The sequence below is a fragment of the Mobula hypostoma genome, chromosome 21 (genome assembly GCF_963921235.1).
Source record: "Mobula hypostoma chromosome 21, sMobHyp1.1, whole genome shotgun sequence".
Taxonomy (NCBI): Eukaryota; Metazoa; Chordata; class Chondrichthyes; order Myliobatiformes; family Myliobatidae; genus Mobula; species Mobula hypostoma.
The window spans coordinates 51,506,542-51,521,916 of NC_086117.1; the positions used below are offsets into that span (position 1 = coordinate 51,506,542).

Below are 15,375 nucleotides of genomic sequence, written 5' to 3' on the forward strand. Positions count from 1 at the left end.
TTTTTGTATTTCCTCTCTATTTAGAAAATAGTCAACTCTTTTATTTCTTCTACCACAATGCATGACCATACACAGTTCCCATCTGCCACTTCTATGCCTATTCTTTTAATCTAAGTCCTTCTGTGTTCTCTACTTCCTCAAAACCACCTGCCCTCCACCTATCTTCATATTGTCTGCAAATTTTGCAACAAAGCCATCAATTCCATCATCCAAATCATTGACATATAATGTAAAAAGAATTGATCCCAACACAGACCCAATGGAACACCACTAGTCACTGGCAGCCAACCAGAAAAGGCTCTGTTTATTCCTATTCTTTGCCTCCTGCCAATCAGCCACTGCTTTATCCATGCTAGAATCTTTCCTGTAATATTATGGGTTAGTAGCTTGTTAAGCAGACTCATGTGTGGCACCTTGTCAAAGGTCATCTGAAAATTCAAGTACACAACCTAAACCGATTCTCCTTTGTCTATTCCCCTTGGTATTTTTTTCAAAAAATTCCAACAGATTTGCCAGCAAGATCTTCCCTTGAGGGAACCATGCTGACTACAACCTATTTTATCATGTGCCTCCAAGTACCCCAAAACCACGTCCTTAACAATCAACTCTAATATCTTCCCAACCACTGAGGTCAGTCTCACTGGCCATTGATTGACATTGCACTCAACACCAGTAAGACGAATGAGCTGATTGTGGACTCCAGGAAGGGTAAGATAAATATTTAAGTAGATTTCCTTACATATTGGATGCTGACCTGTTAGATACTATCATGAGTATGAACCCTTCAATGAAGGTTTCCATTGGAAGAATTTATAATTTCCTATTACAATGGGATAAGCGTCCTTTATTTAAGATTAAACAAGATTGGGAAAAGGAACTTGATTTGACTTTTATGACAGAGGATTGGACGCGGATTCTGAAGCTGGTTAACTCCTCTTCAATCTGTGCTAGTCATTCACTGATTCAATTTAAAGTTGTGCATTGTTACTATTTGATGAAGGAAAGATTGTCTAAAATATTTCCTAATGTTGATGGTTATTGTGATAGATGTAAAACTGAGACAGCTACACTGACACACATGTTTTGGTCCTGTTCTATACTGGAACAGTTCTGGAAGTCAGTTTTTTCGACAATTTCTAAAGCACTTAAGATTAATTTACAACCTAACAAATTAACTGCGCTTTTTGGAATAATTCCTCAAAATATCTGTGGTATCTCTTTGTCTGACCAACATGTTATTGCATTTGTTACATTGATAGCTAGGAGGGCCATTTTGTTGAAGTAGAAGGATACAACGGCTCCCACTTTGTCACAATGGTTCTCTCAAGTGATGCTATGTCTTAGTTTGGAGAAAATTAGAAGTCGAACTTTTGAACCTATGTTTGATTTTAAGAAAAGATGGGGTTCATTTGCTCATTATTATCATTTGAGTTAATTGATAGATTTCCTCCATGATCTGATTGTAAATTTTCGGTACATTTTTTTTCTTGCTGGCGGTTTGATGTTTATCGTTGGAAGCTTTTTGTATGACGCATGACTCCGGGGTTGAACACCGAATAATTTTTTCAATCTTTAAAATAATGTTTTTTTTCTTGAGACATTGTAAGTGTTGCCTACTTCGATGTACTCTTGTTAATTTTGAATAATAATAATAAAAAGATTTGAAAAGAAAAGAAAGATGCGGCTATAAAGAAGGCAAGACAGTGAATGTATTTCATTAGGAGTTTGAAGAGATTTGGTTTGTCAACTAAAATACTTGAAGACCTCTATAGATGTACCATGAAGAACCTTCTGACAGGCTGGATCACTCTCTGATATGGTGGGAGAGGAGCTGGGGGGGCCTACTGCACCAAAATAAGCCACAGGAAGTTTTAAATTAGTCAACTCCATCTTGGGTATTAGCCTCTGAAGTACCCACGACATCTGAAAGGAGCGGTGCCTCAGAAAGGCAATGTCCATTATTAAAGACCACCATCACCCAAGGCATGCCCTCTTCTCAGTGTTACCATCAGGTAGGAGATACAGAAGCCTGAAGGCACACACTCAGTGATTCAGGAACAGCTTCTTCCCCTCTGCCATCCAATTCCTAAATGGACATTAAACCCATGAACACTACCTCTCTTTTTTAAAATATATATTATTTCTGTTTTTGAACTATTTTTAACCTATTCAATATATACACATACACACACACATATATATATATATATATATATATATATATATATATACTGTAATTGAAATACTTTTCCTTTCTTTCTATAGTATGTATTGTATTGAACTGCTGCTGCTAAATTAACAAATTTCACGACACATGCCGGTGACAATAGACCTGATTCTGATTCTATAATTTTTCTTTTCTCTGTTCTCTTCCTTCTTGAAGAGTGGAATAATGGTGACAATTTTCCATTCCTTGTGAACCATTCCAGAATCTAGTGATTCTTGAAAGATCAATATTCCACAATCTCTTCAATCACCGCTTTCAGAACTCTGGGGTGTACACCATCTGGTCCAGGTGGCTTATCTACCTTCAGGGACGGCAGCGGTTCTAGAAGGCAGCTCATCACCACCTTCTCAGGGGCAAATAAGGATGGGCAATAAATGCCAGCTGGCTTAGCTGGTGACGCCCTCATCCCATAAATGAATACATTAAAAAAAAGACCTTCCAGTTTCCCAAGAACCTTCTCCCTCACAATTTCAAACACTTCATGACCCCTGACCACACTGCTTGCGCATTCCACAGTGAAGACTGATGCAAAATACTTATCAGTTCATCCGCCATTTCCTTGTCCCCCCAATACTGCCTCTCCAGCATCGTTTTCCAGCGGTCCAATATCCACTCTTACCTCCTTTTTACACTTTATGTATCTGAAGAAACTTTTGGTATCCTCTTTAATATTAATAGCTAGCTCTCTTTCATATTCCATCTTTACCTTCCTAATGACTTGTTTTGTTGCCTTCTATTGCTATTTAAAAGCTTCCCAATCCTTTAACTTCCCACGAACTTTTGCTGCCCCCTCTTTGGCTTTTATGTTGGCTTTGAATTCCTTTGTTAGCCATGGTTGTTTCATCTTGCCTTTAGAGTACTTCTTCCTTTTTGAGATGTATATATCTTGTTCTTTCTGAATTGCTGCCAGAAATTCCAGCCATTGCTGCTCTGCTGTCATCCCTGCCAGTATTATTTTCCAATCAATTCTGACCAACTCCTCTTTCACACCTCTGTAATTCCTTTACTCCACTTTAATACTGATACATCTGACTTTAGCTTCTCCTTCTCACATTTCAAGGTGAATTTGATCATATTATGATCATTCTGTCCAAAGGGTTCTTTTACCTTAAACTCTCTAATCAATTCTGGTTCATTGCACAACACCCAATCCAGAATCCAGACATTCTAGAAATCACCCCTCCTGGAATCCAGCACCAACCTGATTTTCCCCATCAGGGGAGGAACTTCAACTGGGCTCAAGATTTTCCATTCTGGGGATTACCCAGTCTTGCCCACCCCCCTCCTAATCCTCACCCTCCTGATCCTACTTCCCCTCCTCATTCTGCACCCTCCCTTCTGTCACACCACCCCTGAAATCCCCATCCCTGTCAACTGACCTCTGAAATTTCCACCGTCACCCTACCCATGTCAACCCCCGACCTGAAATTCCCACCCCTGAAATTCCTACCTCTGTCACCCCTGAAATTCCCACCCCATCACACCACCCCTCAAATCCCCACACCTATCATCCCACCCATAAATCCTCACCCTGTCACCCACACCCCTGAAATCCCCACCCCTGTCACCCCATTCCCTGTCAATACCCCCACCCCATCACCCCAACCTTGTCACCCCACCTTCTGTCAGCCCCAATCCTGTTACCCCCACCACTGTCACCCCATCCCTGTAATCCCCACCCCATCACTCACACCCTTGAAATCCCCACCTCTGTCATCCTGCCCCTGACACCCCCAGCCCTGAAACCCCAACCCCTATCACTTCAACCCATGTGACCCCCACACGTCTCCCCACCCCGAAATCCCTGTCCTTGTCACCCCACTCTCTGTCAACCCCAGCCCTGTTACCCCCTCCACTATCGCTCTAACCCTGAAATCCCCACCCCTGTCACCAAGATCACTGAAATCCCCACCCATCACCTCCATCACTGAATTCCCCACCCTTGTCATTCCCTCCCCTGAAATCTCCACCCGTCACCCCCAGCCCTGAAATCCCCACCCCTGTCAGTACCCCCACCCCTGTCATCCCCAGCCCTGAAGTCCCCAACCCTGTCAGCCCCATCCCTGAAATCCACATCCTTGTCACCCCCACCCCTGCCAACACTCCCCCACTCCCGCAAACTGCCCAACCCTCACATTAGCCCGTGTCTAGTCTCTTGGTGCACATTCCCAGCACCCCCCCTTGGCCAGACAGCTCTGCATTTTGCTGGCCTCCCTCAGCCAACTCTGCCCCCTCCTGTTTCACACAGTCCTCTCCACTGGGATGTTCTTTCTGTACTCCATCCCTCTCCCTTCTCTCCAACTTTTACCAGTTCCAGTGAAAAGCTTGAAATATTACCTGCTTCTGTCTACAAAGTTCAAAATTGAAAGTAAATTTAATATCAAAGTACATATATCTCACTTTGTAGAATCAGAATCTGTACCTCCTACCTGTTAGTAACAATGGGAAGAGAGCATGTCCTGTGTGGTGGGAGTCCTTAATGATGGATGCCACCTTCCTGAGACACTGCACCTTGAAAATATCCTGGATCCTATGGCGGCTAGTATCTATGATGGAGTTGATCAATATTACAATTTTCTGTAGTTTCTTTCAGTCCTGTGCAGTAGCCCCCATCCCCTGTATCAGATGGTGATGCGGCCAGTTAGAATTCTCTCCACGATACACCTGTTCAAGTGTTTTAGGTGACAAACCAAATTGACTCAAACTCCTAATGAAATACAGCCACTACCTTTCTTCATTATAGCTACAACCAGGTTAGGTCCTCGGAGATCTTGACACCCAGGAACTTGAAAGTGCTCACTCTCTCCACCCTCATCTTACCCTTCCTGAAGTTCACAATCAGCTCTTTCACCTTACATTGGGTGCAAGTTTACTGCTATGACACCACTCAACTTGCGGGTGTATTTTGCTCCTGTACGCCCTCTTGTCACCATCTGAGTTTCTGCTAACAATGGTTGTATCATCAGCAAATTTATAGATGGCATTTATAGCCACACAGTCATGGGTATAGAGTCATTAGAGCAGTGGGCTAAGCACACATCCCTGCAGTGCCCCATTGTTGAAAATCCACGAGGTGGAGATGTTATTGCCAGTCCGCACAGATTGTGGTCTTCCGATTAGGAAGTTAAGGATCCAGTTGCAGAGGGAGGTACAGAGGCCTAGGTTCTGCAGCTTTTCGATCAGGATTGTAGGAGTGATGGTGTTGAACACTGGGCTGTAGTCAACGAACAGCATCCTGACATGTGTGTTTGTATTATCCAGGTGATCTAAGGCTGCGTGAAGAGCCATTGAGATTGTATCTGCCATAGACCTATTGTGGTGATAAGCAAATTGCAGTGGGTCCTAGTCCTTAATGAGATAGGAGCTAATTCTAGCCATGACCAACCTCTCAAAGCATTTCTTCACTGTAGATGTGAGTGCTATTGGACGACAGTTGTTAGTACAGTTCACCCTGCTCTTCTTGGGCACTGGTATAATTGTTACCACTTTGAAACAGGTGGGAACTTCCAACCATAGCAACGAGAGATTGAAAAAACCCCCACCAGCAGGTTGGCAGAAGTTTTCAGGGCCCTACCAGGTACTCTATCGGGGCCTGTCGCCTTGTGAGGATTCGCCCTCTTGAAAGACAGCCTGACGTTGGCCTCTGAGACAGAGGTCACAGGGTTATCGGATGCTGCAGGGATCCTCATAGCTGTGGTTTTACTCTCCCTTTCCAAGCGAGCATAGAAGGTGTTGAGCAACACACATCAAAGTTGCTGGTGAACGCAGCAGGCCAGGCAGCATCTCTAGGAAGGGGAGAGAGGAAAAGAAAGTGTGTATATAAATAAATAAATATCGGATGGGGTACGAGGGGGAGGTGGGGCATCAGCGGAAGTTTGAGAAGTCAATGTTCATGCCATCAGGTTGGAGGCTACCCAGACGGAATATAAGGTGTTGTTCCTCCAACCTGAGTGTGGCTTCATCTTTACAGTGGAGGAGGCCGTGGATAGACATATCAGAATGGGAATGGGACATGGAATTAAAATGTGTGACCACTGGGAGATCCTGCTTTCTCTGGCAGACAGAGCGTAGGTGTTCAGCAAAGCGGTCTCCCAGTCTGCGTCGGGTCTCACCAATATATAGAAGGCCACATCGGGAGCACCAGACGCAGTATATCACCCCAGCTGACTCACAGGTGAAGTGATGCCTCACCTGGAAGGACTGTCTGGGGCCCTGAATGGTGGTAAGGGAGGAAGTGTAAGGGCATGTGTAGCACTTGTTCTGCTTACAAGGATAAGTGCCAGGAGGGAGATCGGTGGGGAGGGATGGGGGGGACGAATGGACAAGGGAGTCGCGTAGGGAGCAATCCCTGCGGAAAGCAGAAAGAGGTGGGGAAGGAAAGATGTGCTTAGTGGTGGGATCCCGTTGGAGGTGGCGGAAGTTACGGAGAATTATATGTTGGACCCGGACGCTGGTGGGGTGGTAGGTGAGGACAAGGGGAACCCTATTCCTAGTGGGGTGGCGGGAGGATGGAGTGAGAGCAGATGTGCGTGAAATGGGGGAGATGCGTTTGAAAAGGTGTTGAACTCGTTTGGAAGTGAAGCATCACTGTCATTCATATTAGGTTTTGCTTTGTAGAAAGTATTGGCCTGCAAACCCTGCCAGAGTTGTCGTACATTTGTCGTTGCCTCTAAACTCTTTCAGAGTTGCTTCTTAGCTCTTGATACAGCCCTCTGCAAGTCATAGCTGGTTTTCTTGTACAGACCTGGGTCGCCAGACTTAAATGCCACAGATCCAGCCCTCAGCAGAATACAAACCTCCTGGTTCATCCATGGCTTTTGGTTTGGGAATACACAATAAGTTTTTGTAGGGACACACTCATCCACACAGATCTTAATAAAGTTTGAACTGTGGCAAACTCATCCAGACTCGAAGATGAATCCCTGAATACAGTCCGGTCCACCAATTCAAAGCAGTCCTGTAAGTGCTCTTTGCTCCCCTTGTCCATACCTTCTTGGTCCTCACTACTGGTGCTGCAGTCTTCAGTCTCTGCCTATACTCAGGGAGTAGAAGTACATATAACCATATAACCATATAACAATTACAGCACAGAAACAGGCCATCTCGGCCCTTCTAGTCCGTGCTGAACTCTTACCCTATCCTAGTCCCATTGACCTGCACTCAGCCCATAACCCTCCATTCCTTTCCTGTCCATATATCTATCCAATTTAACCTTAAACGACAACATCGCACCTGCCTCTACCACTTCTACTGGAAGCTCATTCCACACAGTTACCACTCTCTGAGTAAAGAAGTTCTCCCTCATGTTACCCCTAAACTTTTGTCCTCTAATTCTTAACCCATGCCCTCTTGTTTGAATCTTCCCCACTCTCAATGGAAAAAATCTAACCACGTCAACTCTATCAATACCCTCATAATTTTAAACACCTCTATCAAGTCCCCCCTCAACCTTCTACGCTCCAAAGAATAAAGACCTAACTTGTTCAACCTTTCTCTGTAACTTAGGAGATGAAACCCAGGTAACATTTTAGTAAACCTCCTCTGTACTCTCTCAATTTTATGGGCATCCTTCCTATAATTCGGCGACCAGAACTGTACACAAAACTCCAGATTTGGCTAATAGAAACATAAAAACATAGAAAATAGGTGCAGGAGTAGGCCATTCGGCCCTTCGAGCCTGCACCGCCATTCAGTATGATCATGGCTGATCATCCAACTCAGAACCCTGTACCAACCTTCCCCCCATACCCCCTGATCCCTTTAGCCACAAGGGCCATATCTAACTCCCACTTAAATATAGCCAATGAACTGGCCTCAACTGTTTCCTGTGGCAGAGAATTCCACAGATTCACCACTCTCTGTGTGAAGAAGTTTTTCCTAATCTCGGTCCTAAAAGGCTTCCCCTTTATCCTCAAACTGTGACCCCTCGTTCTGGACTTCCCCAACATCGGGAACAATCTTCCTGCATCTAGCTTGTCCAATCCTTTTAGGATTTTATACGTTTCAATAAGATCCCCCCTCAATCTTCTAAATTCCAACGAGTATAAGCCTAGTTCATCCAGTCTTTCATCACATGAAAGTCCTGCCATCCCAGGAATCAATCTGGTGAACCTTCTTTGTACTCCCTCTATGGCAAGGGTGTCTTTCCTCAGATTAGGGGACCAAAACTGCACACAATACTCCAGGTGTGGTCTCACCAAGGCCTTGTACAACTGCAGTAGTACCTCCCTGCTCCTGTACTCGAATCCTCTTGCTATAAATGCCAGCATACCATTCGCCTTTTTCACCGCCTGCTGTACCTGCATGCCCACTTTCAATGGCTGGTGTATAATGACACCCAGGTCTCGTTGCACCTCCCCTTTTCTTAATTGGCCACCATTCAGATAATAATCTGTTTTCCTGCTTTTGCCATCAAAGTGGATAACCTCACATTCATCCACATTAAATTGCATCTGCTATGAATTTGCCCACTCACCTAACCTATCCAAGTCACCCTGCATCCTCCTCACAGCTAACACTGCTGCCCAGCTTTGTGTCATCCGCAAACTTGGAGATGCTGCATTTAATTCCCTCATCCAAGTCATTAATATATATTGTAAACAACTGGGGTCCCAGCACTGAGCCTTGCGGTACCCCACTAGTCACTGCCTGCCATTCTGAAAAGGTCCCGTTTATTCCCACTCTTTGCTTCCTGTGTGCTAACCAATTCTCTATCCACATCAATACCTTACCCCCAATACCGTGTGCTTTAAGTTTGCACACTAATCTCCTTTGTGGGACCTTGTCAAAAGCCTTTTGAAAATCCAAATATACCACATCCACTGGTTCTACCCTATCCACTCTACTAGTTACATCCTCAAAAAATTCTATGAGATTCGTCAGACATGATTTTCCTTTCACAAATCCATGCTAACTTTGTCCAATGATTTCACCGCTTTCCAAATGTGCTGTTATACAAATTTAACATTACATCCCAACTCCTATACTCTATGCTCTGATTAATAAAGGCCAGCAAACCAAAAGCTTTCTTCACCACCCTATCCACATGAGATTCCATCTTCAGGGAACTATGCACCATTATTCCTAGATCCCTCTGTTCTAAAGCATTCTTCAATGCCCTACCATTTACCATGTATGTCCTATTTTGATTAGTTCTACCAAAATATAGCACCTCACATTTTTCAGCATTAAACTCCATCTGCCATCTTTCAGCCCACTCTTCTAACTGTCCTAAATCTCTCTGCAAGTTTTGAAAACCTACCTCATCATCCACAACACCACCTATATAAGTATCATCTGCATACTTTCTAATCCAATTTACCACCCCATCATCCAGATCATTAATATATATTACAAACAACATTGGACCCAGTACAGATCCCTAAGGCACACCGCTACACACTGTCCTCCAATCTGACACACAATTATCCACCACTACTCTCTGGCGTCTCCCATCTAGCCACTGCTGAATCCATTTTACTACTTCTATATTAATGCATAATGATTGAACCTTCCTAACTAACCTTCCATGTGGAACCTTGTCAAAGGCCTTACTGAAGTCCATATAGACAACATCCACCGTTCTACCCTCGTCAACTTTCTTACTAACCTCATCAAAAAATTTGATAAGATTTGTCAAACATGACCTTCCACGCACAAATCCATGTTGACTGTTCCTAATCAGACCCTGTCTATCCAGAAAATTATATATACCATCTCTAAGAATACTTTCCATCAACTTACCCACCACTGACATCAAACTCACAGGCCGATAATTGCCAGGTTTACTCTTAGAACCCTTTTTAAACAATGGAACCACATGAGCAATACGCCAATCCTCCGGCACCATCCCCGTTTCTAAAGACATTTGAAATATTTTTGTCAGAGCCCCTGTGATTTCTACACTAACTTCCCTCAAAGTCCTAGGGAATATCTTGTCCGGACCCGGAGACTTATCCACTTTTATATTCCTTAAAAGTGTCAGTACTTCCTCTTCTTTAATTGTGGTACTTACCATAACTACCCTACTTGTTTCCTTTACCTTACACAATTCAATATCCTTCTCCTTAGTGAATACCGAAGAAAAGAAATTGTTCAAAATCTTCCCCATCTCTTTTGGCTCCGCACATAGCCGTCCAGTCTGATTCTCCAAGGGACCAATTTTATCCCTCACTATCCTTTTGCCACTAACGTAACTGTAGAAACCCTTTGGATTTACTTTCACCTTACTTGCCAAAGCAGCCTTGTATCTTCTTTTAGCTTTTCTAATTTCTTTCTTAAGATTCTTTTTACGTTCTTTATATTCCTCAAGTACCTCATTAACTCCAAGCTGCCTATATTTATTGAAGATCTCTCTCTTTTTCTTAACCGAGTTTCTAATATCTCTTGAAAACCATGGCTCTCTCAAACTTTTAACCTTTCCTTTCAACCTAACAGGAACATAAAGATTCTGAACCCTCAAAATTTCACCTTTAAATGACCTCCATTTCTCTGTAAAACAAATCCTTCCCATAAAACAAATTTTCTCAATCCACTCCTTCTAAATCCTTTCGCATCTCCTCAAAGTTAGCCTTTCTCCAATCAAAAATCTCAATCCTAGGTCCAGTCCTATCCTTCTCCATAATTACACTGAAACTAATTGTACTGTGATCACTGGACCCGAAGTGCTCCCCAACAAATACCTCCATCAACAAATACAGCCAGGTGATCGGACTTTCCACAGTGTGGGTGGAATAACATGATAGGCATTCTTGATGATGGTGTAACAGCGGTCCAATGCGTTGTTTCCTCTGGTACGATAAGTTATTTGCTGATAGTAATTATTTAGTGACTTTATCAAGCTGACCTGGTTAAAATCCCCCAAAATGATGGGCTGTTTCTTGCCTGTTGTTTACATCGCTCAATTCATCTAGAGCTTGTTCAACATTGGCCCGAGGTGGGATGTACACCATAAAATTGCTGAAATCTCTCATGGCAGATAAAATGGATGACACTTGATCACAAGATGTTCCAAGATTGAGATTCATTTTCTTGTGGGCATACTCAATAAATCTACAGAAAAATAACCATGACAATCAATGAAAGACCGCCCACATACTGTGTTCAACCAATGTGCTGAAGACAAGAAACTGTGCAAATAGAAAAGAAGAGAAATAGAAAAGGTTGGTGTCCTCAATACCCAGAGCCTGGACTGACAACAACCTACTGCCCTCTACTGTGCCTATTGTCTTGTTTATTATTTATTGTAATGCCTGCACTGTTTTGTTCACTTTATGCAGTCCTGGGTAGGTCTGTAGTCTAGTGTAGTTTTCGTGTTGTTTTAGTAGTTCAGTGTAGTTTTTGTATTGTTTATGTAGCACCATGGACCTGAAAAACATTGTCTCGTTTTTACTGTGTACTGTACCAGCAGTTATGGTCGAAATGACAATAAAAAGTGACTTGACTTGACTTGAAATGGATGACACTTGATCACAAGATATTCCAAGACTGAGATTCATTTTCTTGTGGGCATACTCAATAAATCTATAGAAAAATAACCATAAGAGAATCAATGAAAGATCGCCCACGTACTGTGTTCAACCAATGTGCTGAAGACAAGAAACTGTGCAAATAGAAAAGAAGAAACAATAATAAATAAATAAATAATAAATATTGAGAACGAGATGAAGGGTCCTTGAAAGTGCATTCTTTGGTGTGGGAACGTTTCAATGATGGGGCAAGTGAGGTTATTGAGCGAAGTTATCCCCTTTGGTTATAGAACCTGATGGTTGAGGGGTAATAACAGTTCCTGAACCTGGTGGTGTGAGTCCTGAGGCTCCTGTACCACCTCCCTGATGGCAGCAGTGAGAAGAGAGCAAGGTCAGGGTCCTTCCCTTCGACAGCACCCTGTGTTGATCCATCACTTTTTATAGGATTCTCCATTTAAGGGCATCGGCATTTCCATATCAGGCTGTGAAGCAGCCAGTCCATATACTCTCCACCACACATCTCTAGAACTTTGCGCAGTTCTAGATGTTATGCTGAACCTCTGGAAATGTCGAAGGAAGTAGCTGCTGTTGCACTTACGTGATGAGCCCAGGACAGATCCTCCTAAATAATAACACCGAGGGATTTAAAGTTGCTGACCCTCTCCACCTCTGATCCTCCGATGAGGACTGGCTCGTGGCCCTCTGGATTCCTCCTCCGGAAGTCAATAATCGGCTCCTTGCTCTCGCTGACATTGAGTGAGGGGTTGTTGTTGTGGCACCACTCAGCCAGATCTTCAATCTCCCTCCATTCCTCACCACCTTTGAGGCTTCCTGACCTGCTGAATACTTTCAGCACTCACTATTTTTTCCAGATTTCTGATAAAGGCAGTTGCGCTCACTCATCAGATTCATTCATCATACGTGCATCAAGATATAGAGTGAAATGAGTTTTCAGGTGGAAGAACACCCTGGTGATAGTTTCACAGACAGACAGGACACGACTGATGGACTTTCACTGTCAGACATGGGACTGAGGGAGCTTCGTTGTCGGAGGGACGGGACTGAGGGAGATTCACTGTCGGAGGGACGGGACTGAAGGAGATTCACTGTCGGAGGGACGGGACTGAGGGAGATTCACTGTCGGAGGGACGGGACTGAGGGAGATTCACTGTCGGAGGGACGGGGCTGAAGAAGATTCACTGTCGGAGGGACAGGGCTGAGGGAGCTTTACTGTCGGAGGGACGGGACTGAAGGAGATTCACTGTAGGAGGGACGGGACTGAGGGAGATTCACTGTCGGAGGGACAGGACTGAGGGAGCTTTACTGTCGGAGGGACGGGACTGAGGGAGATTCACTGTCAGAGGGACAGGACTGAGGAAGCTTTACTGTCAGAGGGACAGGACTGAGGGAAATTCACTGTCGGAGGGACAGGACTGAGGGAGTTTCACTATCAGACTGGCCTGACTGAGGGAGATTCACTGTCGGAGGGACAGGACTGAGGGAGATTCACTGTCAGAGGAAAAGGACTGAGGGAGATTCACTGTCGGAGGGACGGGACTGAGGGAGATTCACTGTCAGAGGAAAAGGACTGAGGGAGCTTTACTGTCGGAGGGACGGGACTGAGGGAGATTCACTGTCGGAGGGACAGGACTGAGGGAGATTCACTGTCAGAGGAAAAGGACTGAGGGAGATTCACTGTCGGAGGGACGGGACTGAAGGAGATTCACTGTCGGAGGGACAGGGCTGAGGGAGCTTTACTGTCGGAGGGACGGGACTGAAGGAGATTCACTGTAGGAGGGACGGGACTGAGGGAGATTCACTGTCGGAGGGACAGGACTGAGGGAGCTTTACTGTCGGAGGGATGGGACTGAGGGAGATTCACTGTCAGAGGGACAGGACTGAGGGAGCTTTACTGTCAGAGGGACAGGACTGAGGGAAATTCACTGTCGGAGGGACAGGACTGAGGGAGTTTCACTATCAGACTGGCCTGACTGAGGGAGCTTCACTGTCAGAGGGACAGGACTGAGGGAAATTCACTGTCGGAGGGACAGGACTGAGGGAGTTTCACTATCAGACTGGCCTGACTGAGGGAGCTTCACTGTCAGAGGAAAAGAACTGAGGAAGATTCACTGTCGGAGGTACGGGACTGAGGGAGATTCACTGTCGGAGGGACGGGGCTGAGGGAGTTTTACTGTCAGAGGAAAAGGACTGAGGGAGCTTTACTGTCGGAGGGACGGGACTGAAGGAGATTCACTGTCGGAGGGACAGGACTGAGGGAGATTCACTGTCAGAGGAAAAGGACTGAGGGAGCTTTACTGTCGGAGGGACGGGACTGAGGGAGATTCACTGTCAGAGGAAAAGGACTGAGGGAGCTTTACTGTCGGAGGGACGGGACTGAGGGAGATTCACTGTCAGAGGAAAAGGACTGAGGGAGCTTTACTGTCGGAGGGACGGGACTGAGGGAGATTCACTGTCGGAGGGACAGGACTGAGGGAGATTCACTGTCAGAGGAAAAGGACTGAGGGAGCTTTACTGTCGGAGGGACGGGACTGAAGGAGATTCACTGTCGGAGGGACAGGACTGAGGGAGATTCACTGTCAGAGGAAAAGGACTGAGGGAGATTCACTGTCGGAGGGACGGGACTGAGGGAGATTCACTGTCGGAGGGACAGGACTGAGGGAGATTCACTGTCAGAGGAAAAGGACTGAGGGAGATTCACTGTCGGAGGGACGGGACTGAGGGAGATTCACTGTCGGAGGGACAGGACTGAGGGAGATTCACTGTCAGAGGAAAAGGACTGAGGGAGATTCACTGTCGGAGGGACGGGACTGAAGGAGATTCACTGTCGGAGGGACGGGACTGAGGAAAACTGCAACGGCAATGAATCCTGCAATGGTTTTTTTTATAAAGAATGGTAGGGTGTTGTGGGCGTCGCTAGCAGCTGTGGGCATTGACTTGTTCTGTGGGTGGTGCCTCACACCTTGGGCGCCGCTCGGAGCTACGGGCAGGGTCTCGCATGTCGGCAGATTTAATACCGTGGGCGTGTCGCGGAGACGAGGGTGCTGTCTATCTCTGTAGGCGCGGTCTTGCGCAGCAAGCGGGTCTGCGCTCCGGCTGCGTCGGTCGGCCGGCCGGCGTAGGGAACGGCAGCGGCCGCCAGGTGTCGCGGCGCGCTCCCGGTTGCCATGGTGCGCGCTCCCGGCGGGTAAACAGCGGCGGCGGAGGCTGGAGCGGAGCCGAGGGTCAGTGGCAGGTGGGTAATGCAGCGGCTGGGCCGGGTGTCCCTTTGCATGGCAGGGACTTAGACGGGGCGGGAGGATCCCCGCTGGGGAGTGGGGTGGCTGCTGCCGTTCCCTGTGCCCCGGGGCCGCATTGCGGTTGCGGCCTCGCCCCGTCCTGGCGGCGTTGAGCCGGCCCCTGAGGGCAGTGGGGGTTCATAGTTGTGTCCCACCTCCGGCCGGGAACTGTGGCTCCCACAGCCTCGACACGGGGGTCCTGTGTTCGTGATCCATCATCCGCGACCAGTCTCTGGTACACATCATCTTTGCCCAGTGTCCAGTCTCCCGTCTCCATCTCTCTCATATTACCCAGTGCCCGGTTCCCGTGTCCTTACCCCTGGCCCAGTGTCCAGTCTCTCTCTCCCTCATTGCCGAGTACCCATTTCCTTTGCCCAGTGTCCAG

The 15,375-nt window shown here is 46.1% G+C and overlaps 1 protein-coding gene across 1 annotated transcript in view; it reads left to right on the forward strand.

Moving 5' to 3' along the window:
* The first annotated feature begins 14,748 nt into the window (after nucleotides 1-14,748).
* Nucleotides 14,749-15,375, forward strand: part of ccdc92 (coiled-coil domain containing 92) — a 60,957-nt gene continuing 60,330 nt past the window's right edge. Inside the window, exon 1 of the mRNA XM_063073202.1 lies at nucleotides 14,749-14,947. The gene's annotated coding sequence lies outside the window, so the exon portion shown is untranslated. The remainder of the gene's footprint in view (nucleotides 14,948-15,375) is intronic.